The sequence below is a fragment of the Oxyura jamaicensis genome, chromosome 4 (genome assembly GCF_011077185.1).
Source record: "Oxyura jamaicensis isolate SHBP4307 breed ruddy duck chromosome 4, BPBGC_Ojam_1.0, whole genome shotgun sequence".
NCBI classification, from domain to species: Eukaryota; Metazoa; Chordata; class Aves; order Anseriformes; family Anatidae; genus Oxyura; species Oxyura jamaicensis.
Window position 1 is genome coordinate 3,636,229 of NC_048896.1, and position 24,323 is coordinate 3,660,551.

General features: G+C 33.8%; 1 long non-coding RNA gene across 1 annotated transcript in view; it reads right to left on the bottom strand.

The window, feature by feature from the left end:
• Positions 1-22,709, bottom strand: part of LOC118166108 — a 75,223-nt gene extending 52,514 nt beyond the window's left edge. Inside the window, exon 1 of the long non-coding RNA XR_004750352.1 lies at positions 22,624-22,709. This is a non-coding gene — a long non-coding RNA (uncharacterized LOC118166108). The remainder of the gene's footprint in view (positions 1-22,623) is intronic.
• Between the last annotated feature and the right edge of the window lie 1,614 nt (positions 22,710-24,323).

Consider the following 24,323-nt stretch of genomic DNA (forward strand, 5'->3'; position numbering starts at 1 on the left):
CGCCTCGCTCTCCCACTCCGCTGCAGAACGCATCTAAACGCCGGCCGCTCGCCTCAGCGAGTGACTGCAAAATGGCGGCGACGCCCTATTTAAATGGCTCGCCGCTGCCGGCTCCGCCTACATCTCGTCAGCCTCCCGCGCGGGAACTGCCGCTCCCTCAGCTGCCTCGAGTGGCCTCCAAGCCGGAAAAGAAAAAATTGTAGTTAATCTGCCTTGTTTCTAGCATAGTAGTTTCAAAATCCATCCAGCTTTATACATATGTCCAAAGTAGATAGATCAGAGGAAAAAAAAAAAAAAACAAAAAAAACGTTCCAGATTTAGGAAGTAAGAACATCTAAAAGCAGAACTTGCTAAACTGTGTATTCGTATCCAAAATATATTTATAAATGTTAGAGTGGTAAAGACAAAACAGGCATCTAATCATCAGTATATATGAAGCACATCACAAATCTTTCCAACAGCTGTTCTTGTACTGTACAAGTAATCCGTAAAAATGTCTGAATTTGTTTTCACTGCTTTGACTACCCACAAGTTTATTTTTCATATTATTACAGTATACGTTTATCAGAGAGCAGAAAGAGAGACTTAACAGACTGTTCTGAGGCCAAGAAGATCTGGACAGCTAAACTTGCTGTTAACCTACCAGTCCTTGGACAACATCATTATTCTCACTGAAATTAGGCTCAAACAAAAATGGATTTGGGAGATGTATTTTGTATATTTTATTTGTGAAAACTTACGTCTGCTTCATCAAATGAAGTACTCATTTGTTTTCTTGTGCTCTTTATTTTTATGGCTCATATCCACTAGCCAAAATGTCCTTTGTAAGCCATAATTTGGCCTGATTTTAGGGCAACAATTATCCCAATATCCTTCTACCTTCAAGAAAGAAATCTCCTTGAAATTTAATTCCATCTTACCTTTTTGATATCTGCTACCTTCTTGATAATCTGTTTTTACACATATATTGAAGAAACATTTCAATTTGCTGTTCCTTGTTTGCATTGCAGTTTAGATAGATTTTGAAGCCTTGACTTCAGATTCCAAAGCTCCTTCACTTTAAGTCCCTTGGCACTTCAGTATTGTTGACATCACTAATTAGTTTCTGTAATTTTCTCAGTCTGCTGCTGTGGAATTAGAAACCTTAGTAACCAACCTCTTTTTGTTTATCCTTTTATTTAATTGAAAAATTATCAATTCATGCTTATTTATTACAAGGTTATCTTCTTTGACCTGCTAATAGCATACCCTCCTGTCGGTTCAGTGACTATCCAGTAAAGGAATCTAATGATTACTGCATCGGACAGTATGAAGTTTCTATCACTATTGGCAGCATTTGCTTCAGTTGATATGTGCAAATGTAATGTCTTCAGTAATGAAACAGATCTTAGTAGAATTCCTGTCTCTATAACATTAGCAATCTATTCAAATCTATCCATGGAATTTAGAACAGAGCAAAACAAAGACAACGTTTTTTTCACAATCTTTCCCAAAAGGATTTTCTCATTTTGACCTCTGTTGTAGTCTTTCATCTAAAACATGCCACACTAGAGTGCCATTGCCTCTCTTTCTTTGTTTCAAACCCACCTTCTTAAAAAGCAAATACTTTTCAATTTCTCTTTTCTTGTCACAATGGATCTTAAATGGTATTTTTATTATTTCCCAAATTATTATTATTTTTTTTAGACCAAGATGACTTGACATTAAAAAAAATAATAATCTGTTTGGGACAGATATTTCTGCAGAGAAATATGAATACATTTTATGGAATCTCATTCGGTGGAACTTGAGCACTGACTATCTATAATATTTAGTAGAGCATTCGTACTGTGTTGATTGATGCCTATTTATAATATTTGTTAAGATATTGCCAAAAATGTTTAAACTGGAATCCAGGCTGAAAGGAAGTGCATTAGTGTCTTAAGAGCAAGTGCTTTATAGAGTAAAGGATATTTGTGCATAATAGTATATCATTTGCAGATGCCCCATAAATATATTTGAGACACCTTCATAAATATATATGAAACCTGAAAAAGTACAATTTAAATGAAATTATCTCTGCTTTTATGGTTCATTAACCAAAAAGGAAAACCAGTCCTCCAAAATGGAGGTACTTTTTTAAAGCCTCATTTTAACTGGAATATTAATTATCTATCTCTAAAAATCCCATCTTCTATTCTACTTTTTTTTTTTTTTTTTTTTTTTTTAAGTTTCTGCTTTCAGAAGTGAAAATCATTCTTTCTTCAGTCTGATATTCTGCTTCAGTATATATCATAATACATCTTTGTTATTTCTCAAATCCTTTTTCTTTATATTTGTATTCTATATATATTTGTTATTTTTCTAGTCTTTTATTGGATTGAAGAACACAGTGATTCTTCCTTCTAATATCTCCTATTTCATTTTATATATAAATTTTCTATAAGAAAGTAATTTTGATGGTGTTATTTAAAGCACATTAATAGAGCAACGTTTATTACCATAATCTATGTTGCATTTATTTTCTCTTGAAGATTTGAATCCAGATACAACTAACACAATATTGAAAAAAACATTTTGCAAAGAATTGTTTACAGGCATTCAGTTTTAGTTTTGTATCAAGTGTTGTATTATGTGTTGGATATTGGTGCTAAATCTTGCATAGGTTACTGTACACCTGAGATAAACTGTTTGTCTAAATATTTTAGTACGTATATCACAGTTTAAAATATAAGTTCAAGACTACTTTGCCCTTTTGCAGTTTAATATTGAACCAAAGACTTACTTCATGTTATTGATGTATAAATACCCTAGAATGAAACAGTCAAATATAACTTGGATATATTTAAGATTTTCTTTTAAAAAAATAAACACAAAACCCTTTAACCTATAAATCTTTTCCATATTACAGAATGGCCTTAAAGATCATCTAGTTACAATTCCTTTACCATGGGCACCCAACAGATCAGGTTGCACAGGGCCTCATCCAACCTGGCCTTTAACACGTCCAGGGACGGGACATCCACAACTTCTCTGGGCAGCCTTTTCCAATGCCTCACCACCCTCTGAGTGAAGAATTTCCTCCTAACCTCTAATCTAAATGTCCCAATTTTTTGTTATTTTTTGTTATTTTTTTTTTCTTAATTTGAGTAGCTTTTTAAAAATCAGAAAAACAACAACAACAAAAAAAAACTTTTTGCAAATCCATAATTTGGTAACAGAAAAGGTTAGTCGATCTTCATTAATTCTACAACACAACTACATTATTCTGAAACAGAGTAAAGGACTGTGTTCAGAACATCAAGGAGCCATTCCTGCAAAGCTGAAGACAAAGGCATTGACTTCTCCAGGGTAATCATTACGGTAAAATAGAAGTTACTGGTGAGAAGAATTACAGCTAAATATAATGTAAGAATTGTTATTGCAGTCTTGGAAGAAGACAGAGTTGGAAACCACAGAAAAAGACTTAGTGTAATAAGTATTGGCCAGAAGGATAATTACTTATCTGGGCTTATGACCACACAAAGATACTGGGGAGCTGGACTTGACATTGATTTCTCAGCTTCTTTTCAATTTGAAAAGAATTCTCAGACATTTGCTGAGATTCAGTTCCTATACAATGGCAAGCATATTATTGCAGTTAATTTTATTTTAATGGCTTTTTCTAACAAGCAAACAACAAAAAAATATTTTTCAAAATTAAATACAGCACTTCTGAGCAGCACCCCAGAAGATACTTTGGTTGTTAATTTACAGTATCAGAAGATCTATTCAAAACTTTACAAAACTGAAAATATATCTCCATTAACACAGGCATTTAATTTTCTATCCTCAACTTTAAGAACATGTCAGCCCACATGACAGTAGAAGGAATTTTCATGGATCTCTTCTGTTCAGTTATGGATTTTACCTAACTACAGTCTACAGCAACTAACAGATAAGAAAATTAATGTTTAAAGCATGCAATGAGCAACAGAAGTAGTCAAGAGAATTAGAAACTAGTAGCACACTGGAGTTATCTTCAGCTAACTTAATGTTAGCCGCTTTGTCACAGACAAAATCTATTTACATAGCCCAGTGAATCATATGTTTGAACTTAATAAGCAAGCCCTTCACGGTAAACAAGTTCACTATACAGTAAGGGTAAGGTAAGGTCATGGCAGTGAACTTTGTTGAAATCCTAAAGAGATCAGATGTTTTACAAAGCATTTTTTCATAGACTTTTTTTTTTTTCCAAGTATATAATATAGCACAGAATGGATTAAAAATTAGGTTATTAAAATATATCTAGTTCACTTCCATAGATTGTTAGAATAATCACCCTAGCAACCTTCAACCTCAAAAATACTTAGAGGAGTACAGGTCATACCTGAAAAGTTGATGAAAAAAATAACTTCAGAGTATTATGTTATTTTGCCCATAAATTATGCAACAACAGTGTGTTCTCTCTTACTACTTTATTTCAGAACTCCAGAGTATTAAGACCAGAGTGCTGCAGATGACTGTGGTCTCCACATATTTTTACCTGAAAATATTACTGTCACAAAATAAAGCGTGATCTGTCCTCACAGTCATTCCCAGTAACACATATAAAGACAAAGCTTGTTCCACACATATGATAAAGTATCTGTACGCTGGGACTGCTCTTTCTATTTTCCATCATCTTCAACTTCCAGTCTGCTACCTCTGCCTTCTATTTTGTCCCTTGCCCCTTTTAACTTCACAACTTGACTAGGTTTTCAACTCAGTTGTTCCCATTAATCCAATCCCAGATTTACTATCTTAAAAAACAATTAAATTTCTATGTGACAGGAAAAACAGTTACAGAGAGTTTAAGAATACTACATTGTTGATACATTTGATTTTACAAGCTTAAAAGCCTCTAGCATTCTGTAACATGCTTGGGCATAGCCTCTATGAAAACAAAACCTGAAAACAGTATGGATACTTTCATAGAACATTTATAACAGAAAATAAATCTAAAGACACAGAGGCTTTGCTAGAAGCAAAAAAATAAAAATAATTAAAAAAAAAAAAACGCTGATGTGGATTATCTTTGACTTTTCTTTCACTTCATTGGCAACACGTGATAAAATATGTTTTTGACAGGAAAATAGAAGGAATTAACAAAACACAAACTGAAGACATGTTCCAACTTTAGATCCCATTTATAGCCTACATTGCTTAAAGCTAGGAAATGTGGGAATGTCTAACACAAATGAAGAAGAGAAATCTAATGAAAAAGACAACATGACATGAGAAAAACAGAAGAACAGAAGCAGCTAATTAAACCTATACATCTACAACCATAGTTCAGAGGAATTATTAAGAGAAGCAGAAGTTAATGATAAACTTGTGGCTCTCTTACACTGAAAGAAGATCTAAAATTAAACAACCTGCAAAATACAAGATTTATGTAGGGTTATGGGTATGAAATAACTAGCATTGCATTTTTTTCTCAGTTGTAATCTACTGTAATCCAATTTACATACCAAACATTGCAGTGGACAGGTTTGTCTTTTTGCTGCAGGGTTTCGATAACAAGCTGTTGTACATCATGAAAAAAAAAAAAAAATCAGCTTAAAAATTAACTTAGCACATAAGAAATACTATATTTATATATATATATTTATATTAGGATAAACCATCATTATTAATAGCAACCAAGGGGACAAGAGCAATTGCAAAAGCAATGTTTTAAAGAAATCTCTTGGAATACAGATGGTGAGCAATATAGATTGTAGTGGATGAATTGTCATAACTTGAGGGGGGAAAGAAATTCTAATGTTCATAACCTAGGTATAAAGAGTGTCAAGAACTATAGAAAAGTCATTGTGTGGAGACAAACTTACTGAAAGTAGCAATTAATTGCATAAGGACTGCTGAAGAGTTGCAAACATACAATCTTGTCTATGAAAGCCTGAAGAGAGGAAAAAAATATTTTCTCCACTTAAATTTATCTATTAGCAAATACGAGTGTTTCTCTCTTATTTATTTCTGCTAATGCAATCTCTCTTGAACTCAGAAAATATAGTTAGAATTGGGCAACAGAGAAAAAAGCAAACATACAGGAGATACTGTGAGAAACTGCCATCGGGGACTTGGAGCAAAACAAAAAGGAAATAAAAAGAGAGAAGGATATTCACCTACAAGGAAAAGAGTTACAAAGGCCAAAATGATACAGTTATGGTACTGCTGGAAACATGTAAAGAAGTAAATTTACAGGAAAAGCAAGCAAAGTGGTTATATTTAATATTATTACTAAAAATAATAATAATTAAAAAAACACAGACAAATCAACAAGTAATGTCCTACCTACTACATGTATATTTAAAACACAGCATCCATTTCATTAACTATGAAGGCTCATTTTGTAATTAAAAAACCTCCTACTTGACAACAAAGAATCTATTATTGACCTGCAACTCAGCTATAGAAAAAAAGCAGAATGAACTCGATACCAGGAAATTAAGAACCTGGCGCGGATCATTAGTACTGTTAATGTTTGGTGTGTGGAGTGCAACCATAATGAAACAACATGGCAATAAAACTCATTCAACTTCCACAGGTAGCACACAATACACAAGGGTACCTAAAGAGCCATGCTCAGATCCTCCTCTGAATGGGAGGATGCACATCTCCATGCAGGATGGGAACTGTGGCCCACTGACCTGTGCAGGACAAAAGATGCACTCACAGCTGCACGCTCCACAGAGATTGAGTTAATGTGTTGCCATGTGACCCTGGATATTCTAGAAGTCTCAAACAACCAGATATCCTAGTTTCCCATGTGTGATTCTCTGTCGTGTATCTACTTGTTCCCTCTTCATAATTTTGTAAATCTAGATGGAACAGAAATGTTCTAGATATTATTCTTAAGGTATTTTTACAGACTTCCTGTTAACTATTTGGGAAAAAAAAAAAAAAAAAAAAAAGCAAAACGTTTTATTTTTTAAAAAATATATCTCTTGGTTTAGAGAGGTTGCACTAGTAACTACTAGCAACTGATACCTCTTGGAAGGAATTCATGATGGTTACTCAAATAAATTTATTGTGAAGTCACAGCCAAAGGGATCCAATAATGTTCAAAAGCTTAAACTGAAATGAAACAAGTGGAATTACTGTATCATGTCCTTACCAATGCCACAGGAATAACTCTTTAGCATACTCTCTTATTAAAATAACAGTATAGACAATGTTTACTTCTAGTACTTTTCCTGCACATTCTAAAAGTTTACATGAAAATATACTGGTTAAATTCCTATTGGTCCTAAAATGATGCCATTCAATCTTGATAATAAGACTGATTTAAAATAAATAAACAAACAATAATAATAATAAAAACAATAAAGTAAAATTTTTCCCAAAGTTCACGAGCAGCCATCTGAGATTCAATACTCAAGGGTCACCTAGAAACTTAAGAGGGCCAAAGTCTTAATTGCTCTGGAAGCCCAGGGCCAAAATGTTCAAAACAAGGAGCTTAAAGCACACAGATTGAATCACATAACAAAATGCTGCCTTATTTATGGGATTAATATATACAATAATACTCTATATTAATGCCCTATATTACTTCACAGAAATGCTTGTTTTGTTTGCCTTCATTAACATGCTACCAAACAAAAGAAAATGCAATAACAGGTATCTTGCAAGTAAAACCATTCTATCAAGCAACCTGACAACATCAACCCCTCTGACTTTAAATAAATAAAAACAGAAGAATAAAACTACTGCCTAGCTTTGTTTCCAGGGGATAAAATCATACAGTGTTCTTTATACACTAAGAAATCTCACTTACTAGCAATGTGGTCCAGCATAATTTCCAATGAATGACAAATGCTTATTTTAACAACAGAGACATTTTCTCAGCAAGTTTTTATTCCATGGATTTCGAGGGTTATACATTTTTCCTTCACTAACATGTAAACTTGCAGGATGTAATGAAATGTGGGACTACAAATACCAGTGCTTTCTCACACATAGGAAGAAGAGAATCAAGTCCTATAAATTTGATTTCATATTTTCTGGGTTTTATTTACCAAAAAATTACCACAAAAAATTGATATGTATAGAAACCGTAACAGGGAAGCATTTTTAAGTAGGGTAGTTCTTATATTGCCTAGGAAACAATTTTATTTTCTTAGTGGCATGTTTTATTATTCTAAATTGGAAAGTTATAAATAAAGCAACAAAAACAAAACAAAAAGCAGATCAGGCATCTCTCTCATATTTTTTGGCTGCTCTAGCTGGATTCCTACAGGGATTTTCTGATCCCCACACTATATATCATGTACAAAATATTCAGAAAATGAACACATTTAAGTTTTTGCAAAACTTTAAGCAATTATATTTAAGGCCAAAACTAAAACTGAAATATTGAATTACAGTAGAAATCTATTACCAACTTCAGGAAAAACAGGTCTGTCATGAATTATTGATCACTAGGAAAGTAACAGAATGTAGTAGAAAAGCAAAAGGCACCAAAAGCAGTTAATAATTACAAGTTTTGCCATTTATTAATAAGTGCCTACTTACTACTACTTTGAATAGATTCCTGATGGATGAGATAAAGTTTACTTTGGAGAAATGTATGAGTCATGCTATGTAAGTTTGGACAATATAGGATTATTACCAAAACAGCTTGGCAAACATCCTATAAAGATTGTCTCTTTGGGTTTGTTTCTCTTTTAGAAGCTTATTAGACCCTTACTGAATGCATACCAGTGAATAGGTAGTATGTCTTCAGAAAACATAGTGCATGGCAGTGACACAGTAGGTACTGAAAATCAGCTGTGGGAGGAAAAGCAGTGAACATAACCAGAATGTGGGGTCCCCTGTTCATTTTGATCAAACACCTTCACATAATATTGCTTTCCAAATACAGGTTATTCTTGCTTGCTATTCAGATATGATAGTCACTGTAAAATCTTCTAACAGTCATTTAAAGCAATGTGTGTTATATAACACATTGTATTGAAAATTAATTATATTGAAAAATAATTCCTTGTAAGGATTTGCCACAGAAAATGGCCTACTAGTATCTTGGGTAAGGTACTTCAAAATGTATTAAAACTCCTGTTTGTTCAGGTAATTAATAATGATTTTGAAGGTCTATGAATCTGAAGGTTGGAGTTCATGGTTCGAGTCAGCTTTCCAAAAAAAAATTTAGAGCAAACAACGATCTCAGGATGGAATTTTTGACATAAAAAATGCAGAGATATTACAGAAATATCTCAAACATTCAGCAACATCCACAGTTTGATTTTGCCATTTTAGATAAATAGCCTCAGACCTTTGACATATTAGACAGGCATGGAAATAAAAATAAGCATTCAGATAAGATAAAGAATAAAATTGACAACAAAAACAGCACAAATCAAACACAGGACCAATATTCTTGACTTGAACAGAGAAGGGTACAGTACAGAAACAGACAGGCACTTTATTTCTCTTTTATCTATTGTTTTTAATAGTTGATTCTGTTGTCAGGATTTGTAACTCTCTGTGGTGGCATTCATAAATGAGGAAAATCATAGAGCTGGAAGGGACCTTGAAAGGTCATCTGGCCCCTTTCTTGTAGTTCAGCTGTAACTAGGTTACAGATGTTTGTCTAACCTTTTCCTAAAAGTTGCCTGAAATGGTCAGCAAACTACACCAGTGCTTCAGAACTTTTACCACTAACAATCTTTCCTCCATATCAGAGGTGACTCTCTCTTACTGCAATTAAACCCCATTACTATTTATATGGGATATATGCAAGAAATAGCTTATTTTGCATGCCCACCAGAAAAAATACCCAACTTTATAATTTGCATTATCACATTCCTTCATTTTACCCTCTAAAGCCCTTGTAATCACAGTTCCTTTAATCCCTCTTTCTGCTGTCTTCCAGAATTTCTGCCATTCTTGCTATTTTCTTTGGATTCCAAACAATTCTTGGAGTGTCAAATCTGGACAAAGACCTTCAGCTGAGCCCCTACAACAGCTGAGTACGGGAAAAAGGTTGCTTCATCCATCTAGTAAAACATATTCATATTTTTACATGCCATTGTAAAAGTTGCCTTGCTGGCAATAATGTACCATAATGTGCTTGTAAGTCATAAGCAATCCTCATGCTCATTTGCTCAAAGAAATATGTTCTATACAAACATTTTTGTGCCAATGGAAGCCATAAAATTTTTAAATGATTAAATCAAGTTCATTTTGAATTACAACCCTGATTTACTTGTAGTTTCTTCCACCATTATGTCATGCACAGAGTGAGTGTGTATAATCTACTCTATCTTCTAGTCATCTATGTGAGCTGAATAACCAGGCCCAAGGTAACCGCACCAATGCACACTTCCACTTTGACAGTAACTGACAACTCCTCTCTAAATGGAGTTTCCTCGTCAGCATTGCATTGCTCAAAGTTTGAATTCTGTTCTTTACAAAACTTTGATTAATTTCACAGAATCACTTTGCAGCTAATCCTGAAAATGTGGAAAATGTAAATTGGTATAATAAAGCAGAAAATACCAGTACCTTTAAACTGCATTACTGTAACTCTGAAAAAAAAGTGATGAAACTTTGTCTACCGATATGCTACTTGTACTTGGAGTGCTGTGTGCAGCTGTGGGCTCTCCAGTACAGAAGATACATGGACATACTAAAGGTAGTCCATCAAATGGCCAGGAAGGTGGTTGAAGGACTGGAGCATGTGTCATATGAGTTGAGGTTAAGTGAGCTGGAACTGCTCATCCACAAGGAGCAAGGCTCAGGTGGATTTATCAATGCGCATAAATTCTGATGGGGCAGTAAAGACAACAGAGCCAGACCCTTCTCAGTGGTATCTAGTGATGGGGCAGGAGGTGATGGGCAAAAACTCAAACACAGGAAATTGTATTATTTTTTGTTTGTTTTAAATTCTACTGTGAGAGTTGGACTAGATGATCTTCAGAGGTCCTCCAGGATTCAAATATTCTGCAATTCTTTATTTTATTTTTTTTTTTACTTTACCTGGTTAATCATTTCTATTAGCCTCTGAAATCGTCGCTCTCTTTTCACAGAAGAATACATTATGAGTATTTTTATTAATAATAAAATTTTTATCAGGACCAATTTTGGTTGAGCTGAGTATAGTCAAAGATATTGCAGTTAAAGACAACTGCAAAATTGTTACTTTTTTGATGATCAGTAATATCTATAATTAATGTTCTATTCAGATATTAGGTATGACCCAGACACGCACAAAAAAAAACACAACTTGTAACTAGTTGAGAAGCATGAATTTAACTGTCATCATCATTAAGCAGTTTCTTGTAAATTTTGCTGAATAATAATAAGCAAAACACTTTATATTCCTTTACATCCACCTAATCTTATTGCTAGTTGGAGTTGCAATTTATTCTTTAATGGGATGTACTAAGTTCCCTTTTTAATGTGTTTGAATAAAGAGTGAAGAAAAACTTTTGATATCTGCCACATTTAATTGTTACAATGACCACTGAAACTTAAGCAAGTCTTTAGATTAATTAAAAGTATAAATTAATATTTTACAGTACTGCCAGTCACTACTACGCTCAGGCAGTGGTCAGGGGAAGTAAATGTTGCCCAGTATTCAGCACGTCCTCTTCTGGGCCCCCAGTACAAAATAGATGCCCCAAACTTAGGGATCAGGCAAAGTGCTGTGGAGGGGGTTTGGCACTGGGGCCCACAGTGATGTGAGACTGAGGGCATTAATTGGGTTTGTTTATCTCAAGATGAGAAGGATAAGCCAAGGGGATCCACCGATGGTCAGCCACCTCACGGAGAACCTTAGATAAGGCAGAAAGAGAGACTCCCCAGAGATGCACAATGAAAACCAAGAGGTGATGGTCACCATCCCTAGAGTTGACAGCTGGGCTGCATGCAATGGAAAAGATAAGCATCAGAGCAGTGGCTTTGAGAGCCTCTGTATGACATTTGTTCTTGGAATTTTCAGAGCTGGCCCAGAGAAGGCCCTGAGCAACCTGAATTTCCTTGTTAAAATTTATGAATATAAGCTTAAATAAATGTAATTCATTACATTTAATGTACATTAAATTCAACTTAGTATTTAGACCTGGTTTGAAATGGAGGTTGAAATGAGGGACACTCTGCAGGTCTCTTTTTTTCCCCCCTCAGTCATTTTATAGTTCACTTCCTGTTTTGAAGCATTCGCATAGATATTAATACATATCTTACATTCTTTCTAAGATAAGTTCTTCCATACCACATCTCACCAGGGCTATTATATTTAAATATAACACATTGTGGTTTTTTGTTTCAAAAGTTTTTAAAAAATATTTATGCGTTCAAGACTTCTCCTTTCCTATTCATTTATTCTTGATAAAATGAGCAAGAATCATAATTTTGGGTCTTTTTACTTTACTCTTCAAGTATAATGGATCATTTAAAAAGGAAATATAGCTCTAAAAGTTGCTGTTAAGGACCATAAAGCAAAAAAAAAAAAAAAAATGTAGTTCCTTTGCAAGGTTTTTATTATAACAGCATTACTTACTGTGACATTTATCCTGCTTAACCTCACCAAACATACCCTAGGGAAATGTCAACAGTCTTATGGTTTTAATACAAATGAATTATCAAAGAGTTTGAATAATGTAATCATCTTAATGTATTCATTTTTTATAACGAACATCTGTTATGGGGATACAGAAGCAAAGAGACTGGCTAAGGTAACAATTAAATAAACAATGAAACTGATTTTACAATTTTAACTACTTAGAGTAACCTAAAATAACTGTCACTGAAATTTTCCTCACTTCCATTATTTCTGGTGGATATGATTTTTCTTTGATGGAAGTCTTATGTGCTTTCTAGATGGTTGTTATATGTATAATCCTGTTTACAAAGACAGCTTGTTCCCAGGATAGAAGTCTTCTCCCCTGAGTGATGCATATTTGTGTTCTTAAAGTTCCTGCCAAATCTCTTATTTTACATGCCTTTGCCAATAATCCTTTTGCAGTATATTTTATGTCAACTCCATTTATTAAGAGGGTTGTTTTCAAACATCCTGCTAGCATACATTACAGTAATTCTATTCTCATGAGAACACATTCTCTAATTATCGAGATGGTCTCACAAATGCCTCTATTTATTTATATTTTATTCTAGCATTATACTTTATGACATGATGTACTGGGTCTGGCTGGGATGTTAACTTTCCCTGCAGCAGCCCATACAGTGCTGCGCTCTGCACTTGTAGCTAGAACAGCAGTGGTATCACACCAGTGTTGTGTCTGCTGCTGAGAAGCGCTGGCACAGCATCAGGACTCTCTCTGACCCTCCTAGGGGGTGGGCAAAAAGTGAGAAAGAAACATCATCAGGGCAGCTGACCTAAACCAACCAAAGGGATATTCCATACCATATGATGTCACACTCAGCATTAAAAGGTGGAAAAAGGAAGAAGAGGGGAGGGGTGGGCTCTCGTTGTGAGAACGTCTGTCCTCCTCCCGAACACCGGCTACGTGTGTTGAGGCCCTGCTTCAAGGACGTGGTCAAGCATCGCTCATCTGAGGAGGGGGAGTGAGAGAGCAGTCGTGGTGTTCAACTGCTTAGCAGGGTAAAACCACCACACATGAATATAAGTTTTCAAAAATTTACACAAGTGATACATAGCTCCGTGGTCTGAACTCTTCGGAACTACATTTTGAGTAATTCCAAGAAACCATTTTATGAGTAATTCCTTTTTTTTTTTTTTTCCTTTAAAGGAAATCATGCCATCATTTACAATTCAGAAAATAAATATCCTCAGTTTTATCCAAGTTCTTGAATGACATTTCATTCAATTTCCATGCTCTGAACCTTTTTAACACATTGTAACTGGTTTGTTCTTTTGTTCCTGAAATGCAGAAATATGAATATAGATGCATTTGTCATCTTGTCATCACACATACATATAGAAAGGACATTTTAGCTTTTTTGTGCATGCAAATCTGGTAGATTGAAATTATACTCTCAGACATCCCTTGCCAGGCTGATACAAGCCTTGATTTATCCAGTTTTTCCTGATGCCATTTGCTCGACAACTATCATTTGCTATTCACAGTTTGTTAGATAGTGGTTAAATGCAAGCACATTCAGAGAAATATTACAATGAAAGTTATCACATGAAAGGTCTTAATTACTCCTAGATTAACCACAAAATCACAGTGACAGAGAAGTTAGGTCTTTCAAAGTTTTTACATGGTTTTGACCAGAACCACAACTGGGGTTTAACTTATGATATTTTTTACTGCTATTATAACACTCAGATTTTTGTTTCCTCACTGAAATCCATGACATCAATGTAAATGTCTGTGTTTGGTATGTCATTTGTAGGAGGGTTATACACCTCAGCATATATTCACAGCATCTGGTGTATTGACTAGTTAAAAAAAAAAAAAAAAAGCAGATATATGAATTTTGAAGGAAAAGGGGTCTATACTCTAGAGGCTTATACACTATGCCCAGGTCTTCTCTGATCTCAGGACTTTGCATCCTTTCAAAATTCAGAATTTATAAGCAGCACTAGAATAATTGCCCATCTCTTCATTTAGCAAGAATGTGTCTGGCAACATACCTTGAGAATCTAGAAGTGATGACATCTTCCCTTTTTACATTAAAATGTGGTAGTCAAAACACATTAGACACAGTAGGTAGATTCAAATCTGATTTAAACTTACATTTCTCTAGAGAGTATTTTATCTCAGCCTAAGACTCTTTGTACTCAAAGTATGACAAAAAAAAAGTGGAGTTCCAAGAAATCACGATCAGGCAGAGTGAGTATGACAAATACTTCTGAAAATCCGTGGAGAAAGTACTTGGAAGTGAGGATTCCTGGCTCTACTGTTTGCTCACCCTTCAATAGCCAAGGGAATAACCACATCTCACACTTGAGAATTCTGAAACCTGGGCACATAGGCAAGTTTTGTCACAGGGAAAAATCAGTCACTTCAGTCAAGAGATAATGTAAAAGTTGCTGCTGTCAAAATCCCAAGAACATGTGCATAATTTTCATTCTTGCATTCACATTCATCATTACTGAGAAGCATGTCGAGCAAACAAAACAGATGCCTGTGACTCTGAACATGAGCTATTCAGTTTACTCTCCGGTGTGTTTGATTACTTAACTAGGGACACCCTCACCTGTCTGGCTGATCATGGTTTTCCTTTCACCTCACTGCCTCGTTACCACAATCAATCCTAAGTTTTACAATACTCATTCACTTATCCAAACATTTGATCCCACACTGAGTCATCTAAACCCTTTCAGCCTGGAAAGCTGATTTTTTCCCCCTAAGGGAAGATAACAACACACCTTTCTCAAGATCTTCTATGCTACTTTCTGCATGTTACCTTTTCTTTCCTATACCCAAAATATATTGGATTATTTAAGGAGTAGTGACTATCGGCATCCAGAGATCTGTATCTATTGTATCTGGTGCAAGAGGACAAGAGAGTCTGGGTATCAGGTATGGTTTGACGATACCTGCTCATTCCTATCAGGTAGCAGGGACTCTGAATAAGTAGGCTGAAGATCTCACCTAGGAAAAGAGGTGAAATAGAGGCCAACCCATGAAACAGTAGAAGTAATCTTGTGTATGAAAAGACCAGAACTTAAGTTCCTGGACCACTTAGGAACAATAGTGGATTGTTGTCCCTTCACATTCAAGCAGAACTGGGAGTATGACACTTGTTGACATAAAATGCTTATCTCCTGTTCCAGCTCTACTTTAAATGCCTTTTTGGAACTAAGCCTTGGTCTTTTAAAATTAATTATCTTTAATTGCCAGGTTCACTTTTCTGTCCTCTGAAAGTTGTCACTTCATTTGCTCTGTTCTAATATTTGCTTACCTTCTCAGTTAAACATGACTTTTCATAAAGTAATTCTCAGTTGTACACCACAGTATTTCTAGCTAATTTCCTTAATACCCAAAGGATGCACATAATCTGGACTGTTTGAGAAATGAGCATTAATTTTTCTCTATATTCCCTCCTTTGATCTTAGTTATTTTTACAAGGTCAGTTATAAGCATAGCTTCATAAATTGTCATATACCTCCTCTAATTTCATTTTCTATGTCTTCAGCCTTAGCAGTCAAAAGAAAGTGATCAAACTTTTTCCAATACATTATTTTCCACTTCCCAAATACTTCACTACAGTATTCCCTAGTTTCATTTTGCATGCCAGAAACTAAGTTTCCTTTGACATAAAACTACCTTTCCAAATCTTGCCTTTGCATGACTCCTTGAGTTACTCATTTTCATTAATATTCCAGCTACATGAACCCAGAACATTAGATTTCAGTAACGCACAGAAAAAAAATCACAGCTGGTGTCACCACTTTGCTTTCACCATCTACTATTTCTGTAGACTTCTTCTCTTTTCATACGTCCATTTTAACTTATTAACACAGTGTCCATTTCTCCTCTAATTCCCCCCCCCCCCCCCCCCCCCCCCCGAGAGCATGTTTCCAAGTAAAGTGAAATTACCTTGCAGGTTTTAGCTCAGGTGCCCCTTGAGCACTGCTCCCCTCCACCATTCCCTCTTCCCAAAACAGGTCTTGAAAGCATTAAGGTTCATGCAGACCTTGAAAGAGACTATTCAGAAAAGATTTTTTGCTGAAAATGATAACAATTAGTACTAATGAGTTTTGTGTGCCTTTGTGCTTTGCTTTTCGGTGAGTGCTCTAAAGGCAGGAAGGAAAGAACCTCCAAGATTTTGACAATGACAAGTATATCCATTAAAGATGAATTAAATTATTTTAATGCTTGCAAATTAAAAAGAATCCAATATTTTAGGTAATATTTAAAATAGTAACTTGGTGATTATATTCAGAATAATGGATTATAAGATATATATTGAATAATGGCATAAAATCTAGTAAAAGTCTATCCGCAGTAATGAGTCTAACTTTAATTGACATTCAAATCTTGTTTAAACATTAGCCTATTGAACTGTAAGTCTCTCTATTTAATTGACTTGATTGCTAAAATAGAAAAAGACATTTTAATTTTAGATGTGACCACTAAAAAAAATTAAACAGATAAGATCTGAAATCTCAGGAAATTTAGAACCAAGTTTTTCTTAACTTAGTTAAATTGATTTTTATAGGGTCTAGACTTTCTGAGGACTGCATTACCTATACATGATTTTCACTACTGTATTTTGTATATTTTCTACCACAATAGTTTCATTTCTTCTCTTCTTTCTCGAAAACAGGGAGTTGCATTTACTTACCAAATTATGTAAGAAGTTGATATGATTTCTCAAAAATGTTATGAGGCAATTAATTTGCTTTAGTGCTGCCAAGCACTAAAAGAAAGGAGGGAAAGTTTGAGCACAGACTTTTCATCCTTCTTTCACCCTAACTATAAGAGGTAATGAAGATCTGACAGGAGAAACTTCTTTATATTTGCAGAGTTTACCTTACAAATATTTTTAAAAAGTCTTTCATACAAAATTATTTGCCATTCTTTCAATTATTCAGCTTAATAAGAATACGTATTTTAGAGTTCTACACACACTCTTCCTGCCATATAAGGTGTCTTATACATACTCTGCAAATACATAGAGAATCAAAGAATTCATGAACCACTGTTCAATAAATTGAATGGAAAGTGTTATTTCAATTATTATACATAATGCTGTAACAAATAATGTAAGAGGTAAAACATCTGACAAAACCCTATTCTATGAAATTGTGAATAAAAGTGTTTCATTTTCATACTATAAAAATAATTAGTAACTAGAAGTTGTATAGACATGTACATTATTTTCACCAAAATGACACCTAAAAATGCATGTTCTCTGCTGTGTCTTCCACAGAAAACTGGACTTGATTCCAGGTCACTGTTTTGTTTTAGCATATTCTAAGATACTTGTGAGATGGTACAAAATATTCCTTACAGCTGAAATTGCTCTGTCACCTATTTACATCTTATTCCATGACCTTCCTCTGGTATACTTCAAAATCCCATTTAGTCATAGCAGCTATTCCAGATGCAAAATGGCAGTCTCTATTTGGTCTTGCAAGTTTTTGTTTGTTGTTTTTTTCCTTTTCCACAGACCTTTGTTCTAAAAAAATAAAAATAAAAAATTACACAGCACATTTGTTCCCAGGTGGGTAATTCTACCCAGTTATTCTGTTTACCAAAGTCATTGTATAAGAAGTCAGGAGACAAACTGGTATACACTTTTCTTAAAACTAGAAAGGTTAAAAAAGACATTAGCCTTTGGGCTTTTTTTTTTTCCTCCTCTTTTAAAATAGGAAACTGTCAGAAAGACCCGATACGACTTCCAGATTTGGAACTTCGGAGATTTGTACCTGACTTGTGTGAAACTCAGTCACTTAACTCTTTAACTCATTTTTACTGGAAAAAAAAAAAAAGTTAAGGACTCCATATAGAGAACTTCAACTGTCCAGTAAAATTGGAAAGTGATGTAAAGGATCACTTTACATATTTTTCTGCACATGGTGCCTATCATAAAAACAAAGACAACAACAACAGAACTGCCAACAACAGCAACATAAACCACAAAAGCCAGACAAAAATCTGAGTTCAGCAAGTTTGTGGCTTTATGTTTAAGTAGTCCATTGGAAGATCAAGTAAAATCCTTCCCCCTAACACTTCACTACTTTTCAGAGTGCAACAACGCAGTGCAACATTCACAGTGTTGCGTATTCACATAAAGCGCTGCATACAGAACAACAGATGAACAGCTTATTGCAGGAACTCATCTAAGAATGAGTCCAAGGTAGGTAACGCCAAACTAAATTTTTTCTCAACCTGAACCTTCTTGAGAATAAGTCATTTAATCAGGTGCCTACCCAATCAATAAAAAATAATGAATTTTCTACTGATGATTTCATCTTACCTGCTTTACAGTTGCTTCTTTAACTCACAATTGCTTGGCCAGTTTATTCTCACAATTTTGAGTTAGCTAACGGATGACTAGTCCTTAAAGATACTACAACCACAAAATTCTCACTAATTGTTAGACTAATTTAGGAGGCAGATTGAAAATGCTGTGCTTTGTATATAATGACAGTTGGAAAATCAAAATAGAAACTATTTTTTTTCAATTAATTATTTTACTTTAATTAAGAAAAAAGTGAATAATGTCATGTTGACAGAGTCATACAAGAATTTATTTAAGGTATGCTTAAGAGGGCAAAGTGTTTTTCGTTATTAAAAATTTTATAGAAGCCTTTTTTTTTCCTCCATTACAACCAGATCCAACTCCTTATTTCATCTCATAGCGAATGTTGAAGTAATTTGCATCCTTAGATACCTCTAAATGCTACAGGTTGAATGATACTGTGCTAGCCTTGTAGTCTTTATCACAGCTATATAGGGAGCTTTTATTCATTATAAATCATACAGATCCCAAAACAATAAACCAAAAGGCAGACTTAACTGTGTTCCCTCTAAAGCACAGTACTCAGATTATTTCTCTAAATCTCTAAGGCCGTTAGCAGAAACCTGATAAATGAGAAATTGTGCTGAACAAGAACAACAAAAATAATGCAGGCTATAATTTCATTTTATAGATTAAAAAATAATTTAAGTTTTTTTTTTAATAACACCAAGATTAACTGAGTCATACTTCATTATATTACTTCCAGTCAAATTTTTGATCTCTTTTCATTTAATTAATGGAAAGTGTTCTTGCCTCTGCAAACACTTATCTTTTTTTTTTCTTATATATATAGTACAACTTCTAGCTTTTATAGTTCAACAAAATGTATGTAAACTATCCAAATAGTTACCAGTTTCACTTTTGTCATTTTGGATAGTGGTGGATATTGCTGGATATTTCATAAATCACATTTACAAATCAGTATCTACTTTCATTGTAGAGGTATACATACATCAAATAAAATTCCCAGTTTTCTTGGTTCAACAGTTCTGTGTATACACACAAATATCCCAGACTAACAAAAAAACACAACTCCTTTTAAATTTTCGTAAAATCCTTCCTGTGTAATACAAATATCTACCAGTAACATCTCTAAAAATCTCCCGTTAGTTTATTTATCAGCATAACTTCATTTTGAATATTAACTTATAAGGCATGGTTCTCTTTGTACGCTATACTCCCTATCCATAGTGGAGATCAAACTAAACAGTGTTCCTGCTATAATTGGGTATTTCTTGTCCTTTGCTAGGTGGCAATTGGAAAAGTGTTTTCTCTGTTTTTCTCTCCTACTTCAAACAAGAAATGGTTGGAAATAACTATTTACACAGGCATGCAAGAATGGAAGTGGTTGTTGAAGCTGGCCTGTGCCCAACTAATATAAGTCAGCCAGTTTACACAAACAAACCCATTACCAACCGAAGAAAAATCTCCAGTCATTTCTGTGGAGAGCACCATGTGCCCAAACATTTCAGATTTTTGATCTTTACACAACATTGTTTCCTATATTCAACATCTTAAGCCAGGTCTTTTTTTTTTTTTCCTTTTTTAATTTCACCTTTGAAGGAGGGATATACTTCCTTGTCTATTTAATGAGTCTCCTATTAGGAAAATAGGAAATTTAGTCATTTCATATATTAGTAGATTTATTTTTCCTAAAATTTCCTGTACTTTAAGGCCTTTCTAATCATAAAATCACACAAGCGCATCTTATTTTAAATATAAAATTTCTTGGTCTAATATGGATTTCCAAAATGCTTGTTCACTCCTTTTCCACCAAAGCCCTAGTAATTAAGAGCTGGACAGCATTTAATTAGATTGTCATGTCTAACTACAAGCTCTTACATATACTGTTTTTTCTTCAAAAGAACTATATCAAAATTTTTATAGTCTGTCTTTTTACAAACTGAACATTCCTACTGAAAACAAATGATTTTATTCCTTCTGGAATTGTGAATCATGTCCTAAATCCCATGCCACATAAATAATACCTCCTGGACACAGACAGCTCAAACATAAAAAGCCTAAACCTTAATCCTCATCCCCAGACAATGCAAGAAACAACTTCAGAAAGCAAACATACCATGTATATAAAAAAGGCTAGTTCTGCTCCAAAGCCAGCAATACACAACTATCACTGAATACTATTGTTGCTGCCATTCCAGTTACACCTTGACTTTACATAAGGATAATTATATGACAATGATGTCTTTTTAACAGCACTAGTAGTTATTCATAAAGATAAATTACCTTTAAGATGCTGAACTAAACTGACAAAGTGTAATTTTTCCATACTTCCTCATTTGTTACTTGTGCAGGCATGCAAATGTATGTATACACACACATACTTTTCACATGATCTAGCAATTCTTTTTGCTGCATATGTTTTGAGCACTTATGAGTTGAACTTTCAGGTGATTATAACAGCTGAAAAGCTTTATTAAAGCCTCATTAGGAAAAGTAGCAACAATTCCTGACTAACACCATGCTGCAAATGAAGATTACTGTTTAAAGGTGGATTAATCATGTGCAGAATTTTCAGAAATGATTAATGCAGGCTTTTTTTTTTTTTTTTTTGCTTGGGAGTCGTTTTTGGTATGTCAGTGCTCCATTCCATAACCCATTCTCCAATAAAACAACAAATAATCGTTACTTAAAGAGCAGTCACATATCCTTAATTTCAGTTTTTTCATTTCCCTTAATTAGAGAAAGTACCAAGGGCAGAAAATACAGGCAAACCCCAGCCGCCACTAAAAACAAGTGAGAACTGTTTCATTTGAAAATTCTAAATTTCTCTGCCTACACCATCTACATAATTAGTTTAGATAGTTAGAAAGATAGATAGGTAGATATATGCCACATACATTCCTATTTTTCCATGTGTAATGTTTTTCTCTCCTTTTGGACCATAAACAAAATAAACTAACATCCATTTAGCAGTTCTCATGTAGCTACATTCATAAAAAACAAAAGCTGATCCAAGCACCACATTTTGAGAGCTGCTGTCCACACTGCAGGACAGCCCACAAAACAGCATGCTGTGTCCCTGCCTATGAACCGTGATTTTCTCCTAGAAGAAATACACACATAGGAATGTTCTGCAGCTAATTCAGAAGAAAATAGGAAGCATGCCCAGGTACTCAGTTCAGCCATGTTCTTTGTAAACCACACAGTCAAGTTTTACTTTGCCAGTGAGCTTGATTTTGCTTAGGAAGAATTTAGCTTTGCTAATGTTATACACAATTGTTTTCAGCATAAAATATAATACTATTTGAACTGGATAATTTAACCAATTTCATAAATGCAAATGTTTACCACATTTTCACAGAACTTTTAATCTTACATCTATCTTCTCTATTTTTAGCTGATGTATTTTGTGAACACATGGATTCTAAACTGTAAAGTTATTTTAATTTTCATTATTAAAGATTATTTAATAGTATGTGACTCTATGTGGAAATATAACATGATCTAGAACTTTCTGTAAAGTGATCTGTTGGAAAAAAAAAAAAAAAAAAAAAACTTGACTAATGAAAATAAAGTTACCACCAAAAATAGTGGATTTTTTCCCAAAATCTTTTGAAGAGTTTTTTTTTTTTAAAAAAAAAAAAAAATCAGAGCAAATCAGCAGTCCTATTCTATCTTTTAACTTTTCATATTGTAGAAGATAAAAGAATGAGAAGCTAAATCTTCAAAAGTTTTTTTCCTGTGGAAATTTCTTACCTTACACTGTAGGTGGTAATCCAGAGTGTCTGGAATAAAAATGAGACATTAGTCTAGTAAAAACTGTCTGTACAGGCTTCTCTGTACTTCAATTTTATTTATTTTTTAAATGTAGAAATTAACGCATCTTAATGTTATTTGTCCATTTTATTTATGTCCGTTTTATCCATTTTATCTATACACATTTCTCCTGACATCTCAAGCATCCTCTCTTTTTTTAAGATCTGTTTTATCTCTTGATCCTAGATACTATTCATTTATAATTAAATAAACTATCTGCATGGTTTACACATTTTTAAATGTGTTTGTTACTACTATAATATTATATGAGTAATTATACAATTGTGAGCAGGCATTGGTTGTTTGAATTTGATATATACGTAGTTCAGATTATATTTACCTTTATGTTCTTTTCCTGATTTGGGTTCATTCCTGTTCCACTTACATTGATGGATGGCCTTACCACTTTTGAATTAAACTAAAATTAGGCATTTTGTGTCTGCTCTAATATACTGTTCATTTCACATGCAAAGCTCAAGGGATTGAATTCTTTGCTCACAAGAAAGGAATAAAAATGGACTGTCATGAAAAATACATGTAATATTTTTGAGACTTTTGGTGAATGTTTGATTTAAAATCATATCAAAATAAACTACTATGGCCAGGAAAAAAAAAAAAAAAAAAAAAAAGTTTGTCATCTAAGTCATCATTCGCTCACAATGAATGAATAAAAAGCATATTATTCAGAATTTTCCTTAATACTAACCAATATCTAGATACTAGTGACTTTGCTGTTCCCCAGCTGAAGATTAACTACGTAAAAATTCTTGTTTTTAGCAAAATCAAACTCAGAAATATTTGTAATAGAGATAAGGAAGGTTGAGTACTGATTTGTATAGAAACCAAACAAAAATGGAACCCTTTCTAAACAGACTGGAATTTCCCAGAATCCCCGTATTGCCAAATTATCAGTAAATACAACTGAAGAACTCCAGCCTTATTAAACCAAATTCAAGGATCTACATTTGGTTTCATCCTTACAATGAAATGAAAATTTGTAGGATCCTTATGACCAAAAGTTAATAGGAAGCAAACCCACCCAAAATACTTTGTCATTTTGAAGATATTTTTTGTTTTTAAAATTGTTGTTGTCCATCCTAATGTGACACAGTAACAGATAAGCATAAACTATAACTATTCATATTTAAAGATATATTTAACATGCTTTTTCCAGCAAAACTGAACAAATGCCACAGTCTTCAAAGAATTGTCTTATACCTACCTTATAGCACTTGTATATTTTTTCCCAGTCTGAATATGAATATTAATGTAACAATATTATTGTCAAGTGAAAAAAGTTCTATAAACAAAAGAACAAACTATCAATGAAAAGAATTCTTAAATAGCAGTGGAACTAATGAGTTTCAATTAACAAAGGTAATTATAATTTCTTTCCTTTAGATTATAAACCAGGCTAAAATGTTGTACTTTTATTATAATATTGCCAGTAACTGAAATTTCCTCAGCCTTGCATTATCACAATTGGTTCCTTGAAACTGGAATGATTTATATATCAGATAAGGTTAATCAGACCTCATCAAAAAACTGAATCAGAACACCTGATCATCTAGTTAAACTTTAAAGCCAGTTAGCATCAGAAAAAGTCAAACATCAAAACCAGTTACATATCACAACAGATG